Source organism: Augochlora pura, chromosome 1 (assembly GCF_028453695.1).
Source record: "Augochlora pura isolate Apur16 chromosome 1, APUR_v2.2.1, whole genome shotgun sequence".
NCBI classification, from domain to species: Eukaryota; Metazoa; Arthropoda; class Insecta; order Hymenoptera; family Halictidae; genus Augochlora; species Augochlora pura.
The window spans coordinates 5,580,392-5,607,964 of NC_135772.1; the positions used below are offsets into that span (position 1 = coordinate 5,580,392).

General features: G+C 34.9%; 3 protein-coding genes across 3 annotated transcripts in view; 2 read left to right on the top strand and 1 right to left on the bottom strand.

Annotated features, from left to right (window-relative positions):
- Window positions 1–7,496, bottom strand: part of LOC144470511 (glutathione S-transferase-like) — a 29,715-nt gene extending 22,219 nt beyond the window's left edge. The window contains exon 1 of the mRNA XM_078181780.1: window positions 7,402–7,496. The gene's annotated coding sequence lies outside the window, so the exon portion shown is untranslated. The remainder of the gene's footprint in view (window positions 1–7,401) is intronic.
- The window catches only part of LOC144470276 (uncharacterized), a 297,327-nt gene that overhangs the window by 177,427 nt on the left and 92,327 nt on the right, over window positions 1–27,573 (top strand). The window lies entirely within an intron of this gene.
- The window catches only part of LOC144468566 (carcinine transporter), a 51,750-nt gene continuing 36,989 nt past the window's right edge, over window positions 12,813–27,573 (top strand). The window contains exon 1 of the mRNA XM_078178141.1: window positions 12,813–13,020. The gene's annotated coding sequence lies outside the window, so the exon portion shown is untranslated. The remainder of the gene's footprint in view (window positions 13,021–27,573) is intronic.

The following is a 27,573-nucleotide window of genomic DNA, read 5'->3' on the forward strand; positions in this document are numbered from 1 at the left end:
TCTCGTTACGGAGACTTCGAACCTCGGATACTTAATGCAATATCGACATCAGAATTGTGTCCCGGAAAGAATCTTTTCCACAAGGTTTTACATTTTAAAGTAATATTGACAGTTTCGAAAATAAATCTTATACTACGCTGAATACACGCAATTGATTTTAAAACGCATCGTATAAATATACAGGGACAAGCACGGGCGCAGTTTGATGGTTTTTTGTGAAAAAATTAACTGAAGAAACGGTTTCGTATTTTTTCTATCGATTTTTCGTGTATTTGAAACAGAAGTTTGTTTATTTGTCGAGTAAAACGTTCCCGTGGAAGAGCTTTGTCTTTCCTCATCGATTTTGGAACGACGAAACTATTTTGAAAGGCGAGAACGTGGATTTAACTCAGGTTCGCGAGGGAATACCGGAAGTTTGCAATCACCAATCTGGATGAAACTTTTTGTGGATCTGTTGCGTCGCAAATCAAATATGTATTTCTACTTTTGAGTAAGTAACTTTTAAAGTATAGATTAATTAAAATGAAAATGTGCTTCGACTTCTTTGCGAATAATTTTAACGTGGAGTTCAGATTTGTGCTTCTATGTTTTCACGACTAACTCTTAAAGTACAAAATATAGAAACAAATATTACAAGAAAAATTTTAATCGTATAATTTGTGTACGGCTAAAAGATAATTTATATCTTAAAAAAGCAAACAAACTGATTACATATCGTAAGCCATTTCGCAGCGATCATCACCGGCGATATTCATTTACTGGCATATATTCTTGAATGAGGGATCTAGGTGCAGCATCCAACGTATACACATAGCAAACGTGGGAAAATAAAGGCACGGGGTCAGCATGTGGTGTACAATTTTGGACTGTAACCTGAAATAGTGACTCGCCCTTTCTACTGCTACAAAAGAACGATACTCTTCGTAGACTTTGATAGAGAATACAATCACTCACATTTCGTATCCTCTGTGACATGCAATTTCGACATTGAATCATTGAAATTCTCGACTGAACCGAACTTTAATTTTTAAAGCTCTAAGTTGATACATGTAGGATAAATTATCAAGAAATACTGGAAATAACTTCATACTCATTAGTTTGTAACAATGTGTAATAAATAACGGACACGTATAAAAATAGCAAGAAAAATTGTCAACTCTTTATTCTCGCATTTCTTTCCTAACACTCGAAATAAAGTCGATTAGTATTCTTGGTATTGGTCCTGATGTATGGAAAGAACGTGACCGTTTTCTCGAAAGAGTCCGTTCATGTTCGAATTTATACTCTCGGAACTGTTTTGCTGAAAACAAGGAGGCATATTTCATTCAAGCTCGAATTAACGTTGCGGTTTATACGTGTGAAACGGTTCAAGAGTTGACAAATCGGGCACGGTTGCTCAAAACCGTGTTATTTCCAAAAGGCAAATAAGTCAATAAGCTGCAATCGTGATAACGGTAGTCTAGCAACCGCATTTGACACAAAATCAATGCCCAATGCACCGGTGAACCTTAATTCAGTTCGTGGGCGGACAGACTGCGATATAAGGGCTCAAAGTATTATCGTCGCCGTTACACTACCCCTTTCAAACCTCTAGACGTAGACGAAAACCTCTGCCAACCGTCTTTCATCCTATATCATTAGTCAGAACGACGGCTTTGACTTTCGCTAAAACGTGAAATTGTCCTATTATCGCCAAGAATTGAACTGTCATGATTTCAACAAAAAAAAAACCGAATCGTTCCTTCGTAGTGAAAACTGATAGAGAATTATTGAAAAGCAATGACCGTGATCAAAATAATTAAATGCCCAGTACCAGAAGTGTTTTCTTAAATTAATACAGTATAATATACTTTGCTCTTTGCAAACTTACTTATGCTTTAGTTAATAAGTGAGGAAATTTAACGTTGCCTGGTTTTTTGTAAAACGGTAATGTTATTTCTAGAACAGTTATCTCGGTATCCGTTCTGATTCCTACGTTGTTAACGACTTGTCCATCATTGTTAGAGGACGTTGGTCGGTTCATTCAATAATAAATTATCTGACGCGTGGATTGATCACGAACACGTACTAGCCACGAAATTGAATTCCGCTCTAATCCCTATATAACATCGCGACGTGTTACACACGGTCAGTTTGTGTCCATTGTAAATACAGTGCGTAGCAGTTAATACCGAAAGTAAATCACAGAAAATTTCAATTGGGTTAATTCGATCGCGATTTGAACGCTATTGCTGATCGTTTCGCTTAATTAAACGTAATATCTGTAATTAAGAGTGAATGATTTATCACTGGATAAATCCTTTTCGACATGTAACCAAATCTGAGTTACCAATTAATTTCTTGTGTAAAATATTCGTATGAATTATAAGAAACATTGAAACTGTCGAAATCAATATTCTAGAATATTTTATGTAGTTTTACGACATTTCCTGGAGCCTTCAACAGGGAAAATAAGTTTTTATCGAATTAATGCTTTTGTAAACTGGTCTGCGAAAAAGAGAATTTACAAAAGCAATTGTTACTCATATCTCAATACGTTGAACGTATCAATAAAGCAGCAACGTATTTTAGTTTGAAAATATTTGTGTTATTAAAATAACAACTGAGAGAAATCATATACGTAGAAATACGTACGTAGAAATGGTCAGCATGTGCTGGTACAAACTCCACCGAAGCGGAATAATGCAGCGTAGAAAAAAGAAGTCGAAAACGTGGATAACAAATTTTTTCGTTTAAAAGTTTGTTTTCGAAGAAAATTATTGTGAAAAATAATACTATTGAAAATGAAACCAAGTGGCGCGTCTGATCATGATTTACTAACTCTACTTCTTACTATTATATCAGGCGAACGTGACTGATTTTCCAACATATTCTTTTTAATGTTATTTTTCTTATATAATTTTGTATGCCAAATCTCTCCATTTTAGATTGTAGCGCCAATTATTGATCACTTCGTAGGATATGTATGGAATTTTATAAAAAATATGATAACTTCACGAGCAAGAATAATTATGAGTGCTATAGCACAAGTAGTGAAGATGTACATGATATTTATATATGATACAAATGCAACAGCGGGGGGTTTACATAGGGTTACTTATTCGACATAGATTCTTCAAGAGCATTTTGAGTGAGTCATCCCTATTTATCGACGTTCTTTTAATCCTCCATCTATTTGGACAAGTCGTAAATCTTCTAAAACTCACGTTCTTCTCAGAGCGCGTGGAAATTCGATCGTTTTTAACACCGAAGGTGATGAGAATAATATCAAAAGCGTCAAGGATACTTTCTTTTACGAATTAAATTACTTGGTTAATATATTATTATGATAGCATCAATATAGCATAACTATTAATATCAACATAAAAATTACTTAACCTCAGGAGTTTCTGGTATTCTTGATTATTATTATCTCGGATTAAATATATACTAATCTCTCTCTCTCTCTCTCTCTCTCTCTCTCTCTCTCTCTCTCTCTCTCTCTCTCTCTCTCTCTCTCTCTCTCTCTCTCTCTCTCCACGCTTTCTCATCGTCTCTCAAGCTCAGGCACTCCTTTTTTTCTCCTTTTATATAGCATTTACATTTTTCGATAGGAACGTATTAAGGATTAAAAGTATATAATTAATTTATATATCTACTATTGCTACTTGTACGAAAAAACGAGATTAAATAGGAATCACTAATAATAAATCGTGAAACTGAATTACGTTACGATTGTATATCTGAATTAATAAAATTGATTAAAAATGACTTCGTGATGACTTTTTCCAAAAAGATGGAAAACTTTTCCTTCCATTCTTATTCATATTATAATAGATGATGCAGCACGAAGAAAATAAATGATTGCATTGCAATGACAATTTTAATTACAAAAAAGTTACAAAAGAGTTACTGCAACTGGATTTTGTTACACATTACTTGGAATACAAACTGAAGCATTAATTTTACCATCATATAGCAAATTATAATTCACAAACGCATGGTACACAGTACTGTTCTTTAAACTGTTTTTTATCCAGCCACATTTTTAAGCTTCGTAAACGACGGGAAGATTCGATGCATGTTCTAAAGACTGAGATTGTCGAGATTTTCCAATCATAAAAAGTGGTAGCAAACCATTATTGTTACTCTTCCCTTCAAACTTTTATACTCTAAAACTGTAGTTTCAAAACTCGAAGCAAGAGTTTTCTTCGGTAACGTTCTCCAATACAGCCATCTCATCGGCATTATATATGTTATTTTCTGCGTAGTTCTCCTGACATATGAGATGGTGGATGTGTTTTGTAAAGTTTTCCACGCTTGTGATGTCTGCTGGCTGACAATATTTTCTCCTTCAATACTGTTGAGTGGCATGATGCCACGATGGTTTTCAAGATTTCTCCATTACCAGTCATTACCACTAATTAATATCCGATTGTATCTTTGCGTTTAATTGTATTACCTGTTTACACAAAACTGGACCATTGTTTATCGTTGCTCCAATAGCACGCTGTTGTGAGAACCGCAGGTTATTTTTGATGGTATATATGTTTCGCCATTTTTTAACCCCATGCACTATCGCTCCTTTCATGCTCTGACGATTAGCACTTATTTGTACTTAATAATTTTCCTAATAGGACCAGACAAATTTTGTTTCCTTTATTGTCTTTGTTTACCTTTGTTTCTATACTCTGATAACAGAAGAATTTATTTTGATTTCGATGTAGAAGAAATTAATAATATTCATATTTAGTAAAGCTTGCATAAAATCTTCACCACGAGTCTGACTCGTTATTATAGTGCAAGTGGTTAAGCGACCAATAATTTTAAACGCCGCTCTTTTTCTGTTTTCTTCTGATTTCTGAAAAGACATACTGAGAACACAATTGTAGACAAAAAGTTCTGAATAAGAAGGACATTCTCTCAAATTTGAATGATTAACTTTCTACGAAGACGCTCATTTTATAATTAAATTCAGTGTCCCATCTGTGTTGGTTTTACAATATATCCCTTGAATATTATTATTATTATCTTCAAAAACAGTTATAATTGCTTGAAGAGCGAGTAACGTTTGCGAATTAAGAAACATGCATTTGCAAAACTTTCATTTGGAACATTATTTCTTAATGGTCTTCAAAACGTATTTGGGATTGATTCATTTCACTATATTGTATTACGTTATAGTAATATTATGTTTCTTTCATCTCGAAGTTAATTTTAATATTGACCTTTCATTATACCATATTCACTTTTAAACGCCTTCCAAGTTAGAATAATTGTCAACATTCTACGTGTCTTGCTTTTATATGCTACACTACACTCTTACATTAATTTTTCAAGAAAAGAAATCACAGTGATCGGTATGATATTTTTGTCATGTATAGTAATAAATGAAAAAAACCAGCAAAGTTTAAAGCAAAAATTGAAATTATAACGCATACGCTGTTATGCAAAACTTGTATCGATTTTTATTTACTTAATAATTTTATAAGCAGTATATTTTTAAGTCACAGTATTTAATCTCGTTATGTGTCATTTTCAGCTATCGTCTAGGCAAAAAGTAAATGCCTGAGAGAGGTAAAATGTCGACGGCTTTATAGGAAACACAAAGCCATTAACGACTTTTCAACTTTTGGAATCATTTAGCACAGGGCGGAGTTAAAAGTTTGGTAGATGAAAAACAACAGTTTGCTAGGTAAAAAACAAAAGTTTGTTAAGTAAAAAACAAAAGTTGGCTAGGTAAAAAAATCAAGCGTAATTAAACAACAATTTCAACAGGATGTTAGAAAATCAGAATTTAGGTACTACTATTTTTGAAACAATGTGTCTAAGTGGACAAGTACACGCCGAGAGTCATCGTCTTCCTAATTAACGTTTCTCCATTGAATAATGGTTGCGACTTTATTGTTTGCCCGTTCCTTATTAATCTCACTCATTGTGAAGTTTACATTGTTACGCTGCATCATTTATATCCTCGCTTCTGAGATTGTAAATTTTCTTGCAAATATTGTATGTGTACATTAGAACAATTTGTCACACTAACTATGAAGACTTCATACGTAATCTGTTAAATATGGATGTGATTTACTGCATTCGCACAAAAACGAATAAATGTTTTGAATATTTTTTTACAGTGTTAGTAATAAGGAAGATGTTTGAGGTGAATGATGTTTCGTCTATACATGAATAATATGTATATCGTTTAATAAAATTACATGTACCGTTACGTATAAAGTAGATATCTAGCGATCGAAAATTTCATATATCTTTCATAGAACAGTCAGATGCATATAAGTTTTAACACAATACCAAGTCTGGTATTGTCAATTATGCATGATGACATTAAGAAATTTATGTGTCCTTAGAATACGGACCCAGCAAAGATCGATGACGCAAAATAATTCATGAGGTCTGACAATGTTATACTTTGCTTCCTTAAGAGAGGTAGAAGTCTTTGCACGTAGCTTCTGCAGTTACGATTTACTAGGCATGGTTATCATTCGGTAAAAATATTTGGTATAAATTTGTGAATATAACAAGTGTTTTTAAAATTATTATCTTAAAAAATGTTTCGATATTGTGAACTTTATGATTGTGTAGCAAATTAACTTCTGTTTATTGAATAGGCTTCACCGTACTCAATTGTATCTGCTTGATACGCTTTTCGTGGTTTTGCATAGTTAAAAAATTGTTATGGAAAGTAATCTGTAGAGAAATCAGAATGAAATCAAATCAAACTTTTTATGAAATTAATTTTTGTACATGTCTTATGATGTTACGTAACCTTTCAAACAAAAAATATTGTACAGTTTAGTGTTGTGTTTTTTATACACTGTAATAACATCCGTGATATATTTTTCAATCCTGATATATTTTCGATATTTTTTCGACAGTTTTTGTGTATTTCTAAATATCGATGTTATTGGGAAGATTTTTCTCAATTTTCTGATGTTAATGTACAATTATTTTCTGAAAATGAGTTTTCGTTTCATATCGAGCCAATTTCGAAGACACGATAAAACTTGAATGTTTGTCGAAACCAAATTGTACTATATTTCTAGGAATGATGACTGAAGGAACACCGAAACCATTTAATATCTCATGTAATCACGAAGATGCAATTGCCTATTGTGGTAACAAAATGAACAATATGAATAAAAATGATCTATTTCTATTAAAAGTACGGTCACATATTCAATCTTCTTAAAAAGCACTTAATCTCGGTGGTCCCAAAGATCATCTGCTGCTGGTTAAGGGAAAAGATTCTATGCATCCGAATAGTGTCACATTCAACAAGTGATCCCATACGTTTAAGTGATAACGTAAACTTGACCGACAATAACCACGACAACGTATCAACGGCTGTCTCTTCGATGACCGTGTTGTTATCGTCCTGGTGCGAAGGAAATGATTCAAACTCACCGCCAAAGTCCTCGTGCGGAAATCACCACCCTCGGCTAAGCTGGACGAACACTCGCGCGGAGCGGGGCTCGTGTCTCGTACTAACGTGAGCTCGCACGCGAAACGAACGAATCCAGGGTCCTCGTGTGCCTTCGGCACCACTTGTTCTCCCCCGTCTACTTCGCTACCCCCAGTCACGTCGAGCACGATGCGCAACCTCGGAATATTTATACCACCCCCCGCTGGTCTGCTGGCCCACTAGTCCGTAGCCCTGCTCCCCCTCCTGTGTACTCTGACACCCTTCCGCCCTACCATCCTTTCACCCTTTCACCCTACTTCCCCCTACCTCCGTGCAGCTCAACCAACATCGTCCGACTGAAGAACTGCTCGAGACGAAAATTGTTCTACGATTCGAACGCGACGATCGCGCCCAATCTTCGACGTGATGTTTGCTGCTTCGTTCTCAACTTTCTATTTCCTCCAGTCTTACCTTCCTAAATCACTTGGTATGAAATTGCTGAAGTTTGCAAGCAATCGGACACCGAGTATCGATGCATAGAGCTTTAAGTGAAAACATCTGTTAGATGTACTTTTTATCCTAACTTCGAGAGTCGCCAAAAACGTTGAACAATGTTTCTAAAATAACGAAATACCGTAATGTTTGATAATGAAACGAAATGTATACGTTCTTGTTTTACGATCGCTTCATTCTGCATACAACAGTTACTTCTTAGATACTATAATTTAGGGGGGTACGACGGTGTTTGAAACGATACGAAACGCACACCATTCCATGTAATGGATAAATCACGAGCAATTGTTATTTAGTATGTATACTATAATTCGATTGAAATCAAAAATTAATTTTGCGTGAGATGAAACAAACATTCTAACAATGTATTAGGTACTCGGAAAATGAGTACGACTATGGCGAGTGTTTTTTCTTTGTTGATTTAATCCATTTTCAAATGTTAAATTTTAATTATTATATAGATGCGTGGTACCAGTAGCTGTTGTTTATAAAACAAAATAAATTGAAGGTATCCATTCATCATCGTACCCTCATTAACAGTTTCGTGATCTCCTGTTAAGAAACGTAATCTGAAACTTCGTGTTGATTAAACATGTTACTGAATATAACGGCCATCTAGTAATAACAGAATTACAAATTGAAATACTTTAGCCTGACATGTTTATTCGCACTTTATTCACACGTTGATAATACAGATGTCGTTGCAAATAGGAACAGGTTCTCGTTACGACTCAAATCTTGTTTTAGAGTTCGTGGAACGCGAACAAGTTACAAAGCTGATGATTTTAATACGTGAAAACTTCTCAGATTTTATTTAATTAAATTTATTATTCTAGTTACTTGATATGAATTGAAAACCTACTTTTAGAAAACCGAAAAACGATATAAATAATTGTGGCAGCATATTAATTCGAATGTGAAAACGTATTTGATTTCGAAATTCAAATTAATTTTCTCAGTTAATAATCAATCCGGAGAATTCAATGTAGCTTTGTTACGTTCAAGAGTATAAATAATTTCTGGATTTTATGTATGTAAGGACTATGGTGGAAACATTTCTCCCATAACTCGTTACTATAGGCAAAATCTTACTATTCATTATAAAACAGTCTATTCGAAGCAGATAAACGTTTAAATGAAAATAAAAACTAGTGAAGATGTATATGTACACATAAATATATTACGGTAAATAAAAATCCGATAGTTCGCGTGCACAAGTCCTTAGCAATCGCAGTAGAATGTAACTGCTTATGATCCGACGATTGTCGAGATTGTTATACATGTTTCTGTTATTTCAACCCTTATTTTACGACTAGCGTCACGTTCGCTTGCAATTTCTTGCAGTGATAATCTTTGAGGACAGTGTCCTCATCTGTCCTAAACTAAGCAGAAACTTGTTACGTAATTTTGTTTACAAATATCAGATTAGAATTGTCGTAATTGATTTCAAGATGAAGAATGATATACGTAAATATAAGCACACAATCTCGAAAGTTCATTTTAAAATCCGTTTTTCTGCTGAATGTCTCTCCCTCTTAAATTACACCTAATAGGAGCATAAATAATAAGGACCAACGAGCGGCGACTAAAACTTCTTGGGGTTACTCGCAAGAATGTCATTGGCAACGTCTGTGAAGGTCAAGGTCGTCGAATCCGTCTTCTCCGAATATCAGTTTTTCTCCTTTCACTGTCAGACTACAGGGTAGATGGGATTCCTTTTGTAAATATTTACCCAAGCATATTCGATTTGCCGAGATCCATTGAGACGACAGTTGACAGGAAGAATCCGTTAACAAGTAATAGGGCCTGAAAATCGATAATGTCAATGCGATGCTTTAAGAACATGTCGATCTGTCATGGATTCTCGCGATGCGTTTCTCGCCGGCGCGACGTGTGGCGGTGGTAAAATCGAATTTTCAGAGCATACCGGCTTTAAATCACAAGAAATGGTTCGTAGGTAAGTCTGCGTGTCTGGTGGCTTTCGCGGCGAATTCATCATCCCGCGGGTATTGCCTCGTAACGCATTTCTATGTAACACTATATTCGACGGCATAAACGACACGTGAACGGGGGAATGCGGCAAGCGCACGTTAAACATTATACCGTGCTTGGGTCGGTTAATTGGTCAGAGCGAGCCAGTTAGTTTCATTACGTTACCTCCATCTTCGTGGGTTTCGCACAATAGAGGCCTCTTCCAGTATCGGGGCCACTAGGACTGGCTACGCGCTAGAGCCTCCATATCCGAACCAGACGCGTCCCTATCCAAATCCTATCTACCTAATAAAAGAACAGACTCAACCGGCGGAGCCTGACTTTTTCGAGACTTGATACAGACGGTGGCACACCTTGAATCTCTTACCTACCGTTCGTAATTAAACGAAATGACATCGTGTTCTTCGACGGAAGAAACATTTGGTTAAAGAACGAATTGTTCTTCAAGTCACATTTTTCGGGGTTTCAAGGTTAACGATGCGAGTTTTAAGTGACACTATCTACTTTTATTGCCGGCGCATAATAGGTGATTATAAGATGAATATACAACGATTTATCACAGGATGACCTTGATATTATCTTGAGCACAAAAAGTGAATACAAATTTTTTTACTGAGCATTTACAGTGGTAAAGTGGAAACTCCACTGTTGACATATTTTTGATCATCTACATCTTATATTATTTGAAAAAGTCTGATTTTCTATTTAATGTAAAGGAAAGTAGATCTAAGTAATAAGTATGCTGATTTCGTAATTGATAACACTGTATAGAGATACAATCGGACGAAAATTATTTGAACATAACTTTACGTTATAGACTTATGTTTCGTTATTCGTTACAGCAGCCATTATATTAAACTATACTCTATGTTTGCATACTTTAATAGGGATTAAAGACTTTACTATCACGAATGTTAGTTGACTACTAATTTATAACAATTTTGCACCAATACTTGATTTTTAGTTAAGATAAAATGAATTTTCTTTAGTGAATTTTTCCATAGTAGTTACTCATTGCATATATTTCTATTCATTTCTAGTGTTTAAGGTCATCCGAAGGTTGCATCATTGTAGATTGTTGAATTCGTCTAAATCTTGGTTATATTATTTAAAGAAAAAAACATTTAGTGAAATTATAATCATGTATTCCTCTGATATCTCTGCTGTCACTAATAGTAATATTTAATATTTTTAATATTAATGAAATATTTAAGGACTTCGGTCAGGTCGCACGCACGGTATATTCAGAAAAAATGAAGTGGTATTCATTTGATTAAACTAGGATCCTCGAGTGCTGAGATTTATTGCACATGTTCCTGTAAAATCTAGATTCATGTTTCAACCGCAGGTACATTAAGAGCACTATTTCACATCCACTTCCAAGCAAAAGATGCTTTGGATGTACTAAAATAAATATTGGTACGGAAATTCGTTTCCAACATATGCTATTAACCCTTTGCACTCGGAGCCATTTTAACTGTAAATCTGAAATAATTTTTCTGGTTCGTGATATTCCCATTCTATTTAACAAAATAAATTTATGTGCATACAAAATTTATTGTTGTGACTCCTCCCAACAGTTTTACTACGTGATAACTTTTTAAATCTAAACCTTATTGTTACAAAAATTATTTTGCAACGTAATAACATAATTTTAGTGGTGCCTCAGAGTCACCACTCGAGTGCAAAGGGTTAACTTTCATAAACTCAAAAAGAAGTTACAGCTACATCTACTTAAAGATATACCAAGCAACATTCAAATTTTTGTAGGAGAGAACTGTAGAATAAGATACGTTTCACATATGAATCATTTCAATAAATTTGGCATGAAAAAAAAGGAATTTTAATGTTGGTTCTTTCTTAAAAAATTTCACTAATTTTAAGTATACAAATATACACAGTTTAATAATATCTATTCAATATAAATTTGCAGATATTGATCAAATAAAAGTTTCGAATTGTAGTCCTCATATTTAGATAATCGTTTGCAGTTTTATGCCCATTCAAATTTGGCTATTAGGTACGTATCGTCATTAACAAGGGGAGCCTTAGATATGATTTATGCTGATTTCAACAAAATTTGGCAGAGTGATACGTCTATACGTACAACAAACATATATAAAATTTTACACGTAGATATCGAGCTAATTATGACAAAATTAAGTGTAAAGTTTGTAAGAATAGTCCGACATATAGTGTAGTGTTACATTGGCAATGATGGAAACATTTTGTTCACAACAATGTTCGCAATAATGAATATTTTTAAACACTATTTCTGTCGGTGGCAGAAGAAGGATAAACGACATTAAATCTTATACCAAAGGCAAACAAACTTTAAAGTCGATTTTCTCGAAAACGGAGCTTCCAATAAAAAAAACGTTACATTACATTTTTTCTAATTTTTTTCATGTAGAATTCCCCGCTGCTCTGTTGTAGCACGAATTCTGATCGTCCTGCATATTTAAAGTTCAATTTCGATATGAAGTCAACAATGCATAGAAAGTGACGAACGTATATCAATGTACCGCAATCAAAACGCTTAAACTAAAACCTCGCAGTCCGTAAAGGGTTAAGAGCTATACACTTTTTCATCGATAAAATTTGTTTTACATCGAATATCTATTAATTCGTTCCATAGATATAGAAGTGGCAAAACATGTTGATAGATCGACTTTCGCATGTTTCCTGTGTGTTGTGGTTCAAGTCAGCGCAGCAGTCTTGTTGCGACTGGAAGCGAGCTGCAAGCTGGAAAGATCATTTGCGCAGTACATACGTCGCGTGGTTCCACCGAACACTAGGAAAAGGCCGACAAAGAAGCGTGGAAACGACGGAACGACACTGCTTGCCGCGAAGGATCGTCGAGGGCATCGTTAATGACCCGCTATAAGTGGCGAAGAATTGTACGCTCGCACGCTCCGCGTACCCTGATCGACTGCAGGGCCTCTAAAATGCGGGCCACACGTCCGCAAGTTTTGTTATCGTTGCAACGAGCGAGGTGATAGAGCTTAGTGCAAGGTTAGTCGGCGATGAGTGAAGTGCTAGTCCTCTCTTCTATAGCCACTGTTTATCGGTAGCGGCTAGGACCAGGAGGATTTCATCGGGATTCCATTCCTGGCGTGAGTGTGATGCGCACTTTTCGTTTTCTCTTCGCTCGAACACAATGCAAAAAAAACACTCGATAGCATTCCACTGAAATTTCATATTCCTACATTCATCGATTCCGCGAATCCTGGGAAATCACGAATCCTCCGCGATTACTTCGTCAAAATACGTGATCAGCGAAAGTGATCAGAAAGACGAAACTTCTAATTTTTACCGTAAGAAGAAGAGTCCAGTTAATAATAATTTATTCATAATTTATTAATAATTGACGAAACGAAGAATTCAACTTCGTTGCTACTATAGTCATCTTACAAACTAATTTGAGGATTTCATTGGATTAACGCTGAAATTTAGACAAAGATGCGTTGGCTGTTATTCGCAGTATGGCTTGGAACTTTGAGATGCCTAACTTTTCAATAGTTTCGACCTGTCGAGCAGTCATGCCAGTATAAATCAGACGCGCTGAAGTTACAGTTTAGCACGTTATAAATGGAGGAGATCCTTCAATTAATTATTCCGTGCGAATGTGTTAACTGTCAGTTCCCTCTCGGTATTGTTTTAATCCAGTGTTTTAGGTATATACAATATTTTAAATATCAGTATCTCTATACTATCCAAAATTTATGTTCATAATGTGATTTATCTTATTTCAATCCGCTTTTGATATCAGGCAATATAATTAGCAATACTTGTCTTGTTCATTTATTTAGAAATAATTTCGTTGATCGACATACATTAGCAAAAAGATATTGATTGCGCCATGTATTTGACTAATTTCAATTCAGTGTTCCTCCTCTCATACTATTGATAAAATAATTTACGTTAGCAGAAAGCAGTGAAGAATATTTTTAAGTAAAATATCTCCCGACTAAAGATCTTTATAGAAAATAAAAATTGTCAGCATTAATTGCAAGGAATGTTTTAACCTTTTTAACTTTTAAATGTTTCTACCGTTTTGTATTTGATCAACTTACTCTTGTCATAAGTGCATAAAATCTGCAGTCCAACCATCATAATGTTAAAAAGTTGAAATCGGAAAGAAGGAGCTTAAATATCGAATATAACATATGTATTAAATATGTATTAAATATGATGCAATGTGAAAGTGACGACGAGATGAAATTCCGGCTAAAAGCGAAATATGCACGTTTTATGGCAGGTTGATTTTTTCTTCTTGAATCTGGGGATTAAGTTAACAAATTTTAATCCATGTGAATTGCAAGGATTAAAAGTTAATTTTAACGTCTAAATGTTATAGAGAAATGAATTTTGCGTGCCAGATTTTCTGAACAATGAATACGGAATTCGGAACGAAATATTGTATTAATTATTGTCCCAAAGAAAATGAGGCTTGTATGTATCGATACTTTGTTAACGTTTTTTTGCCTCCGTCAATATTTTTAGCACGTGCGGTATCGATATTTGCTTGGACATTCAAAGACTTTGAATACTAATCCTGTCTATTCTCCACCAGTTTTTGCACATCAATAGCTACAAATTTTCTAGCGTGTGGCTACGAAAATAAAAATTCAATTGATATGAATGTATAAACAATTTAGAATCGATTGATTTCTTATTACTTTTTTTTCTCTGTTCCCCTGTCATCGATTGGAATATAAAACTTACGAAAAAAGTCGTGTGCGCTTTCCTTTACAGACTAATAACAGAAATAGTGGAAACTTCTAAGGAAGATCTGAAAAAATCTGAATAAACATAGATTGTAAACATCGTAACATTAATATTTTCAAAGTTCTAAACATGTCAGTGATCATTTTTATATTAGTCCTGTGTTACAACTTTTATTCACAAATTTACTTCACAATTAAAGGTTCAGGAAGCTTTTCAGGACTATGTGGTTTGGTTTCTGGCTATTAAAACTTTTATATTTTCCATCTGCATTTTCTTTGCCAATTAAAATTTAACGAATCTGACATTTTGAATATTTCAATAAAAAAAAATGGGTCATTACAATAATAATATACTTTTGAATTATAACAATCACATTATAACAATCAATTAAAACATTCCGAAATATCAAGTTACTTCATAATTAATGTTGCTTTCGTCAACTTTATAATTAAACATTAATTGATATGGGTACGTTTATTTTTAATCACTGCTGGAATGCCCATCGTTTTATATGACCTACTCTCAGTTTCCAGTTTTTTTTAAATTTTCGGTTCCCATTTAATACTAAACGTACCATGTGGGGATCAAATAAAGCTATATGATTGATTATTGTATTAAAAATCAGAAGTTATGTGACGAATTATTTCTTTTAATAAATTTCTTTCTAAAAATCAACATTTATTTCATAAGTGGTTAAATAACTCCTTATGGTAAGAATAGATACATGTAAAGTGTCAGTACATTTAGTATTAAACTTTTTAATTTTTGTTAAAATAATTTTACTAGTATAGTGTGATATTATTGTATTGAAAGAAATTGTTCTTGTTTTCCCATCAGTGCTCTATGTGGACAATTAAACTGTTTATTGTAATTATTCGCTATTATAGTCTGGTGTTTTTATATAAGCTTATAAAAAATAAAATTTCTGACGTCCCATATGCATAACAATTTCTTTTGGGGGATGAAGTCCTTGTTTATAACGTGACGCAGGCAAGGGATCAGAAGCTAATCACAGTTATTTATATTTCCGGTTGTCCACTTCAAAATTCACTTTCAATCTCCAGTAACAATCCACTAGAAAAATAAACTACTATTTTGACGTTCGCGTAGTGTGGCACAAATGTTGATTCTTCGTACGTAATCCGCAGCGGACATATTATATAGACCCCATTTTCTGAGAGTAGAAGTTTTTCCCATCCAACGCCAATATCGATGTGCAAATCCGGCATATATTTTATTTTCTCAAACATAGATTCGCTTCCTTATAGCTTTAATGATTAAATACCGAACCTTTCTCTCCGATCTGACTGAATTCATCGAAAAGATCAGAAATACGGTTCCAAAATTGTACAAATTTTTGACATTCGTACGTTCACCACCCAGTTCACAAACGTTTTTGATAGTACTCTCAGTTATACTGTCTCGTTTGATTCGAATGTTTGTTGACATTCATTATTTAACCTCTTTCAAAGTAAAATATTCCGCTTTTATAAGATGACATACTACAACAAAATTTGCTATATCATGATACATTAAACATTAACTGCAGTATCTAATAACTCATACTGAATATGATTGAAATTCTGCCTTTTTGAATTTTAAACGACGAAATAAATTTTGTACACTATATTTTATAAAATAATCTGTGGATGTTGTAATGTTGACAATTCAAGACAGTAGAACGAACTACGTATAACAGGAAATGCGCAACTCAGAGGCTATTCAATTAAACGCATAATAATGGCAAATATGAACAGTAAGACAAACAAAACACATTAATTGCTAATTACACAAGTTAGGTAAATTCGTGTGAACGAAATGTACCGTTGCAGACGATACGATTTGCAAAGTAATCTATGGCGATCGGATGATCCAGAAATCAGGTCTACTGAGCGGGATTAAACATCAAGACAAGGTTTCAAGTAACCGATTGGGACATTCTGAAAAGCAAGGAAGCGCGCGGAACGAGACAACAAAATAATTTGAGAAGATTAATAGCAATCACCACGTAGGTCGGGTTGCACCATTGTTTGAGGAACGTCCTCCGTCCCTCCGCTGAACTTCGAAACTGGGTTGCATAACGGATTGCCAGTCGCGGCAATTTGGCGTACAAACTCTTAGCTCCGGATACAAATAAAAATTTCCATTCGAAGCGAGAATCCGCGGGAAAAAAGTGCCGTCTTAAGGGCGCGAAATCTAAATCAAGACCAGTCTGTCATATGTCTAATTTACCTTTGCCAAACAATTTCTATCTACTACATCGTTCTAAATATTATTTCTGTAAATATTTTGCATCTTTTGTGATAGTACGTGTCTGCGTTTATAATAATTACTAATTAGTACTTAATCATCGAAAAAGTTTAAAGAAACTTCGTTTCTTAACTTTTGTTAATAAGTGTATGTATATATTTGGACATACGTATATTTAGAAGTGTATGAATACTTCATAAAATATAATGAAGATTATTAAATTAAATTAATCAAAGCTGGGTAATTAAGAGTGATACCTAAGAGCAGTACCTAAGAAGGTTTAATACAGTTTTACACGTATTTCTTACTTAATATATACACCTTAAACTCTTAGGAAAATAAATAAAATAATAGAAAAATATTAAACGATTATACAGATTTCATCAAACTTATTAATTACTAATATTCTTGTCTAATTGCAGAGCATACATTTTACGAAGTTGCAAACAGCATTCGCTAGTATTAAGCGTTTCACGAGACATTTCAGTGAAGCGTCTTCCAGGAAATTAATATTCTCTCGAACCGATGACAATGTGATTATCCCGATAGAGAAAAACATAGCTCAACGTGGATCGTGGAAATAGGATAAGCGAATATGACGATGCGCTGCAGCCGGCAAAAGTAAAGCTAATAAGCGGCGTGATTAGAAGCTTGCTTCTGGGTTTGCGAGAAAGTACACATGATCCCATAATTTGCTTGATAACTTACTTGTTAGTCGCTGATCATACAGTCGAATGTATATTTTAAATATCGATAACAATTATTACAATGATCTAAATATCGCTATTAACGAATAAAATGTACAAATTATTAAATACGATGAAACAATGAATATTAAATAAACAAATGAAACGGTACGTTGAGTGCAAGCACACATTACGAACACGATGAATACTACAAAATACAATAAACTAGCAGAGCCATATTGAAACGGAAATCATTTTATTTTTTCTCATTTTCTGCGAATAAAACCTTGACCCTCTCGAACCATGTTATTGAAAATCATGTGTATTTGATTACACATCGAGCAAATTAAATCTTCAGCCAATAGAATGTTACATTCATCTTCATGAACGATGGAGAAAAACCATCGGGAGGTTTCTGAAATCAACAACAGCTTTACAACCCGTTAAACGAATTGATACGTCGCATCTAGAGAGTAAACGTCACCGATACCAAGTTTGACCCTCCATTTCTGGCGACGGATCAGTTGCCGTGAATTTAAAAGCGTTTAAGCTCACTTTAAAAACGATCAATCGGCATCGAAACGATTGATTTGCGATTGCGGGGGCAGCACGCGCCCGGTACAATGATTATTAGTTGCATGGAATGAGATATAAACGAAACAGTGTCAATTACGGAAAATTACAGAAGATCTGTGTATTTGAGGAGAACGAAGGAGAAAGGGGCAGTCCGACTTTATCGATCCAGCCACTTCGGCCGCTGTGAAGTCTTCCGTTCGAACGTTTCGCGACCGACTTAGGTTCCGCTCCGTCCAAGATTGGGTATACAAAGAGCATCTCGATAATCAAGCCACATTGTACGAAAAACCTCTATTCCGCCGGCATCGGGCATGATGTTCGTGGAATTCGAGGTTTATATCCGTCGCGTTGTCCCGCGGCGAGTAGTATTTCCATAGTCCTCTAGTGTAATGACTTCACAGTTCAGAATGTCAGCTGAGGACGTGTACAACATAAATCACGGTTTTTTCCTGGACTAGGCTAGGTTGACACTATTTTCTCTGTCCCGATGGCTGTCATGCCATTCATTCTCGGCGGTGGCCACGTCGAATTATCATAGCGGCGCATACTGCGAACAAATACGCTTGATCAGAGATTCGAGGTTTTCGTATTCACGGCCTGGCGCCGCGTGTCGTTCAGTTCCCGCGGCTGAGGTCTTCAGGTGTAAACTGTAGTCTTTTGAATAAAACATACGATAATATTCGTAAGATTTACGTTCAATTTTATCTGAGGTCGTATGACTCATCAATGCTGATCATTGTCGTATAGTGATCGTTACGATGATAGTGTCACACCCGGCTTTCACACAGGCTTTCCGCTTGCAATGTCAAACCAATGACAGACCATAACGTCTGCACGCTTTTTATAAAGAATCATTAGAAACTTATCTTTACGTTTCTTAAGCCTCGAATTTGAATTTGCCCAGTTGATAGTACCACAATCGACCGGTTTCTGTTTAGAACAGTCGACAAAATGGTAAGGCACCTTGAAAATAATTGGTATGCATATTTAATGACACCTACTTTAAAATACAGTCTACGTGAAACAGTGGCGATTAATTGGAGACAATATCGTTGAATATCGAATAGACGTTGCAAGAAATGTTCTGTGTAATCTTTAATGTACATTTTTAACGAAGTTGTTCGTTTTTCAAACAGATCTCTTTTTGGAAAACACTGTAGACTCTTGCTTTTCATTGTCTACAAAGTATTCTCAATAATAAATTATCAGGGTGCGACACATCCGATCTATGCGATACGAAACTTTTATGCGGTGTATATAGAATGAAATAATAAAAAAAAATAGAATATAGATAAAGCTATAAGGCATTACCACTAAAAATAATATCTAAAACAATATACAGTAATTTTTGTTGACATCCTGACGCTCCTTAAAAAATCACCTCTAAAATGAATCCAGACAATTTCAATATTTTTTGCGAAATTTTGGAAAAAATAAGTATATAAGTTTGTTTCTATTTTTTTTACATAACCTTGGGCCAAGTACATTATAAAAATTCCTCCATTAAACTTACCGATATTATCATTGTAATAACAATATCTTGAATGCCTCAAGTCAAGACCACGCTGGCCAATCTAAAATCGATATATTGAAAATGTTTTCTTATAAGGTAGTGAGAATGATCTAAAATAGACTACCACGAATGTAAAAGTACCTTTTTATTAAAATTTTACAGTTTCTTCTGCTTCTTCTGTAGTTTCCTTAACGTCATATAACAGAATGTTTTGGCGACCTCCTCAACTTTTATTGCCTTAATTACATTCGATCTTTTAATGCATTCGTTACTCAAGTATTTCATATACGGCGCCCATGCTACTTATACATAGTTTTAGTTCTGACTGATATTTCTGTTTCTAAATAAACAGAACACATTGCAGATTTTGAGAAGAGAATTTGAGGCGTAATTTGTTATATCATTCCTGGAGGTGATTGATAGACGTTTAGAGATAGTCGCATATTGAAGCATGATTTCTTCCACCGCAGGTTAACGCGAGGTCACCTATGTAAAATTAAGTTTTTACTAGGCGTTTTAGATTTTTTCTTTCCTATTTTCTATTTTTGTAGCATTTGATACTGCACCGTTTATTCTAACTTATAATATTATAATTCTATGTATGGAATGTTTATGATGGGGGACTTTTTAATGTCAAGGCATCCTGCAAATAAATATTCGTTCTTGTGGAACACGTCGCAAATGGATGTTTCGACGATAGTTGAAACATTTATGGCGATACAGTATTGTTTAAAATCATATTAAATTGAGCTAAGGAGATGGGGTTTCATTCCAAGTAGTATCAAAGTCTTGATTAGTAACTTTTTCTAGCTATTTACGATATTATGTTCACATAATGAATACGATATTATGTTCGTATATTAATTCATATATTCACGATAATTCTGATTTATGTTTGTCCTCGTCTAGTTTGAGGATAGCTATTACACATTCTTCCGATTTTCCGGAACAACTTTTTAAGCCAGCATTTAATATGCAGTTACATAATTGGACTAAGTAACTTATTCCAATTCATAGCATACATTTTAGTAGCTATTTGAAGATGCTTTTTAGTTCATTGATACATATTGGTGCGTTTAATACAGGATTCATGTTGTTCTCGTCACATTGATTTACGATTTATTTTAGGAAAACATCGTGGTCTAGATTGTTGATTAAGACTGATGAGTTATAGTTTTTGTTGCTTGAGTTTAGTTAAAATTGTATAGCGATTGCATTAGCAATACATCCTACGGATTTATTGGACAAATACTGTGAAAAATCACTTCTTTCTCGACTTATTCACTAATACCGCGCATAAAGCTTTAAAAGAATTATATCCGCTTAAACTTTCAGTATTTTTTTATACGCATTATTATTCATATGTTTTTATACGCACAATAATACGGTTGGATTGTCTGAAAACTCGAGGAGCATTCAATATCTATCGTCAATCGCAACGTATTAACTTTCTACGGTACATCATTTAGAATCGGATACGCGATTACGAAGAGGAATAATGGACTCGGTAATCGTTTCATTGATTGACAACTTCCTTGGATTTCCTTGCCTCTCACTCAGTCGACGTTTAATGCTCTCTCTTTCTAAAACTGCAGAATTCAAGTGGGATTTATCCACTAACAATTAGTTAAACATTACGGTAAATAGGACAATTAGGAGAAAATAATTCAAATGTCTTTACAGAGAAAGAATATTATATTTACAGTATCTCATGTCCTCGATGTTGTTAATATTCATCCGAAGATAAAATTCATTAAATTGAATTGTCTGTAAACTATATATTTGTATAAATATATTTTTTATTTATTTTAACGACTCTTTTATTTCACGGACAGTTGAGAGTCGTGAAAACGTGCGATACTATTTTGAATTGATTATAGCTTAACATAACACGATCAACCAATTTCGAAGGAATTTTCAACACACAAGTACTATAATTGTAAGCTGAAAGAAAATGTGTTTTTATTTCTTTTATTAAACCAATCAATCTGACAACTCGATAAAGTAATTCAGTCCAATTTTGAATAAGTTATTTCGTTTTGAAGTGTGTGCTCTCATTTATTCTCGGGACGTGTGCATGGAGTTTATGGCTCAGATCGTAATTGTGTCAGGTACGTTCGAAATTCTGATGAATCTTCATTATGTTTTGGTGTCAGCGTATGATAAGGAACGTAATCACTCGTTCGGACGGATATGTTTATACTCCAGCGTTCGTGAAGAGTCGCTTCTGTTTATTCTGAGCAAGTACAACATGATTTATATTTAAATCCTATCATATACATATTTATACATTACAATTATATCGTAAAAATATAAAATATAATGCAAATATAATAAATTGTAATAATATTCAACGAACCGAATTCATTCTTTGGACTTATTTCCCGCAAATCTGTGATACCGGGTTAATTTAATTCTTATTTACATATTTTCGCTGAAAGTCTAATATCCATAAAACAACGATTTGTTTCTAAACTTTTCTTCTTAATTATGTTGTAAACATACTTCAATACTGAATATCATAAATCAAATGAGTTTATCTCATTTATCTGTTTATCTGTATCTATTGTCTGAGAAATACTTCGCACACATCTGTGCACAAGTGCATCGCAATTGATTAAATATTTCTCGAGGTATGCTGCAGGCAAACTTGGAAAAGTGTTCCAAGTTTGCGGATATGAGTGTAAGCATGTTGTACGCATAGAATTTCGATTCGTAATTTCTGAATTCTAATCGCGACGTATTACATTGTTAATTGTCGCAAAAAGTAAAAATACGATCCGTTGCTTGAGGCTCACCCCTGAAATCTTCGCCTCATTTCGCAAATTACTCAATAAAGGCTACCGTGACGTACCGACGCGAAAGGAAAGGTGTCATCGATCAAAGACACTATTTCACCGTCTATAGTCACCGTCATCGACTTCGATCATTCATTCACAGTCAGGGTAACGTAATAACGCGCACCTCGATTGCTCCATTACCATAAACATAAGCGCGCTGCTTTTCTGTGCCAGCAGTCACTGGAATGTTCCTGTGTAGAAGCAACACAAGCACAAGAAGCAACACACTGACGATACCCGAAGTAGATCGAGCGCGTAGCTGTTTCGTGCGCTCACGCCCTCGATACGATTTTTTCTTCCCCGATTTGCGACAGTGCACCACACCGAACGACTTCATCATTGAAATTGAGCTATATCTGCGTACGTTCGTACCTACATATTACGTTTGAACGTCACGGGCATTGATATTCAAGGTGTTTAATGTTAAAGACGGGGGCGTGTCGAACGCAGCTGCCTCGCGGTAACAGGGAATTCAATTGGCAACAAGGGAAACGTTGCACAATAAAATAATTGCCATTATGACTAATCGCGGGCAATACCGCGATCTGTCTGACCCTGACGCGAGTAGACGAATTCTAGGCGTCCGGCTCTGGGACTAATCACATAGGAGAAGAAAAGAAACGCAGCTCGCTAGACGGAAACATCATTGTAAAACACGCGATTGTTATATAAGGAATTGTTCTTTTCGCTTTTTACCAAATGTCTCAAATGCTTGGAGAGTCGATCTTATTGTTTGATCAGTGTTAATCAACCGGGCGCCTCATAAACTGACAAACATAGTTTACTTTACTGATTTTTAACCGATTACTGCAATGTTTATTGAGCATCTATCGCCATAAAGAGTGTTAATAAGGAGCAATTTCGCGCTGCTTCAAAAGGAAAAAGAACCTGCTCTTTAAACGAAAATAATCATCGCCAAAAGTACAATACTACTCTTTCAACAATATTTTTTTATAGCGTGAGAGTGCATTATGTAGATCTCAAAATGAACTAGTACGTCTATAAAGGCATTTCAGAAAATATGCAAATATCAGAAAAAATTCACTGATTTCAAATCAGTGAAGAGCGTCTGAACTTATTTAAATATAAAGAGTCGGATGAGTATAATATATGCTGCAACGTAATTGTTTGATCGGTGACGAAGTATAAAGCAGCCACTTTTAGCTAGTTCCAAAACAATTATTGCGCTTTAAAAAGTGTTCGAATACTCTTAGACGTAGTATTCGTATTTTCTTTTGTAGCTTTATAGAAACTTAATTCGTTTTGTCCAATTTCAATCAAATTTTTGCGTTTTAAAATTAGCCCTACTTTTTTGTGTGGGTGTGTGCATAGATGTTTACGGTGAATTCCAGGAGCGGTAAATCCGACTTCCAGTCGAAATTGCTTCTCGAGGAACGCTCGATCCGGAAGCAATTAAGGAGGATCACTGTACGGCCGTAATAAAATCTTCAACTTCCCCGGACTTCCGGCACCCGAGAATTAACCGGATCGCTGTTTAATCCGACGACAGATTTACTTAATACCACCCACGGTGATCTCCTAACGATTTTGTTTCATTAATCCCAGCAAATCTGGTTTCACGAAAAACGATATTCATTTGCATGCTTATTCGAATTGACTGGATAGGCACAAATATTGTTATTTGTTTATTCCGTTTTTGACAATTCAGTGCAAATTTATAAAAGATATTATAAATAAAATCTTACTCAGTTATATTGTTATAAGAGACCCATTGTTCGTGGATTAAATATCATTTCCTCCCTTGTGAATTAATATCTGTATTGAATCTATTGATTCATATAATCGCATTTGAAAAATCTTACCGAATCGTTGCCGATTGACAGAACCGTTAACAAGTTTCCTAATTAGTAGATTCATCGTTAATTGGTTGTAGAGCTGTTCGTTACACGCGGTAATAATTATTTCATAGAGCAATTTATCGCACCGACCGTGAGAGATATTAAATTAGCATGAACCGATGCTGAGAGGATTGGAAACGTCTCTTCGAAATTTTCGTACAAAGTCGCAAAGCTGTGCCTCGGAGATACGAGAAGTTATCAACATGGAAACACGAATATTCGCAATTAGCCTACTTCAATCGGGCTCCGTAGTTTCCACAATAATGATGCTATGCGCTTTGCACTCATAAATGGTCATCAAAGACCCGTCTCCGCATGATCGTTTCATGATGGCAGAGAAAATGTTCTTTCTACTCGCCGACTGATCATAAACTAAATAATTCAATTTAATTTTGCGAGAGTTGCTGCTAATCCACAAGATAGTGTAGTACGCTAAAAGTGGAAAATTCGTTGTACAACAAGTCGCCGTAACAATATCTAATCATATCTAGATAAATCCGAAGGTTTGCTCAAGAAATATGAAATTTAATAAACGAAGCTTGATATTGGGACCACGAAAACGGGACCGTGGCTACTGAATAGATGAAAGGTAGTTCCTCCGACGTCAAGACATACTTCTGACCATTAAGTTAATTAAAAATTTTCCTCAAGCTTTTTCCGTGATCGGGTACGCTTTGGAATAATCGGCTGGGTTCTTAAGTGATCTTTAGAAGGACGATGTTTCGTACGTAATCTGAAGAACGAGCTGAGACGATCTTAAGAAACGCGGAAAATGGTAGAGACGTATTGCGAGCTGGTTTATTGGATACTGAAATTCGGACAACGAAAACTTTCCATAGTTTCGTGCGGAACGTTCGTATATTGAAGAAACACTGAACCAATCTCGAGCTGCACATTGTCACTTGATCTCATTTATTTCCTTCGTTCTTTCATCCCCGTAATATTTCCGATGTTACTCCCACGTGATAGAAAGTTGAGAAAAATAAAAGCGAAACGATGATAATCTACGATTAAAGAATCGTAAATGAGATTCTGTCTATAGTACGTGAAGAAATGGATTTACTGTATCTTACAAGTTTACGAATGATGAATGGAAACGTTGTATAGATGGTGAGCATTCAAAAAAATATGAATCCTGAAACAGAAATTTGTGCAACGTTCTCTGATTGGGATTTTTTCTTGAACACGATACTTTGTTGTCCAAGAGAGTTTCACAGCTCTGACGGTGCCGTGAGCAACAGGTATCGTTGGGGCTGTTTCAGTCATTTTGTTAACACAAGTTCTGTGGATGCTGAATAGTTTTTTATTCCTTGCAATCTTTGTTTCGACTTTTCGATTTTGTCGCTATTGTTTCTGCTGTATTGTGAAGTTATTTTGGCATGAAAAGTAAAACGTAAATGGGAGATAATATTGCCTGCACGCTTTAACTTTAATTCATTAACGCATACTGTGGCATTGAAAGCGTAGGATTTAATAATATCAGAATGTTAACTTGATATACTCTGATATGTATGAACGTGAAAATTTCTATTGTTATAGTCTAGCAATCAAACACACATAAAATGATAATAGTGTTTTCGGGTTATATAGTGCAAACTAAAATAATTCAGTGTTCTTAAATTTATTATCTGACATAATATAAAAATTAATATGAAAATATGAAAAAGAAATAAACATTTTGTTTACATAATTCAATATCTCAAAAATTCAAAAACTCCAGTAAGATAATAATTCGTAAAAAGTTACATAAACCCAATACACGATTCGAAGGGTTTACGTCGAACTTATAATAATCTTATGTTAAAAACAATAGAAACGTTAATAAAATGATTTGACGTATATCCTCCAGTGTTTTTTTTTCCTACGACATTCGTTTTTATAGATACGATCACAACGAGTATTTAAATTGTCAGATTCGAAAATGTGTTTGTTCCTCGATTAAATTAACGTTTTTTTTTCTGCCGGTTACAATATAGCATTATCAATTCATCGTTACAATGATTCCGGGTATACGAGGAAATCTTGGAGGTGTGTCTCGGAAAACCTGTTTCGACGTTATTCGAACCCTTCGGCCGCCTGAAGGTGGACCGGCCAGACACTGCTCGCGTGCGCTACGCTCCATACGCTATGCATCTCACACACAACCGTAAACGGCTGAATATCATTTGTTCGTTTTAACGTCGACTCACGCAGAGAAGTTCTGCAATAGCACGCGATTTTCCGTAAACCGCGACTCACTGTAATTCCCCCGAACTCCTTTTCCGCTTTGACCGTTTCTCCGTAATTGGATCGTTGCATTCGTTGCTGACAATCCTTAATCATCTGTGAAAATACGCCAAGTGGTAATTCCTTCCTGCAACAGACAAAAAAATTCTTTGGGCGAATAAGCGGTTCAATCTTCTGTGCACAATCTTTGCAACGATGTTTTCATATACGTTGAAAACTTGTGCAATAAGATGAACGGCTTTTGTAACTTGTTGCCAGCACACAGCACTGGTTTGGAAGAGTTTACGTTCTACATAAATGATCTTTCTAATATCACTTAAAGTGTATTTAAGAAAATATTTTCGGAATTCGCTTGATTTTAATTGATAAGTGGATTAATTACATGTTTGAAATCTATATTTCTATTTTTCACTTGTCATATTCAACTGATGCGTGTAGTCCTTTCATGATCGACTGCATTTTTCGTTTAAATCATCAATGATAGAATACCACGCACGATGAAGACAAAATGAGCAACAGCAGAACAAATCTGTAAAATCTTTTTTCAAATTATTGCCTATTTAGCTATCAATCAACATTCTCTGGACGACAATGCCAGCATGCACCGAGACGCGAAATAAGGAAAATCGTAAATAGAATTTGTAGAATCGCTATTGAGGATAGCACGGCGCCTTTCTAATCTAAAGGAAACTGAAGAAAATTGTGTAACAACTGACAGAATATACTTACATGTACATTTAACGATGTTTCAACTAACGGTCACTAGAAATAGTTGATTTTTATATTTTCTAAATATCTTCCCTAAATACCTTCAAAATATAAAATATTTTGTCGAAATAAATAATCAACGCGCGAAAAACGGTCATCTCTAGTACTTCCAGCAAGATAATACAAGTTCTCGCAGCAAAAGACGAAGTGCTCATTGCGAAACGAGTCGAACAGAAATTAATTCCCCGGTTGACGGATTTATCTTTGGTAACCAAAAATC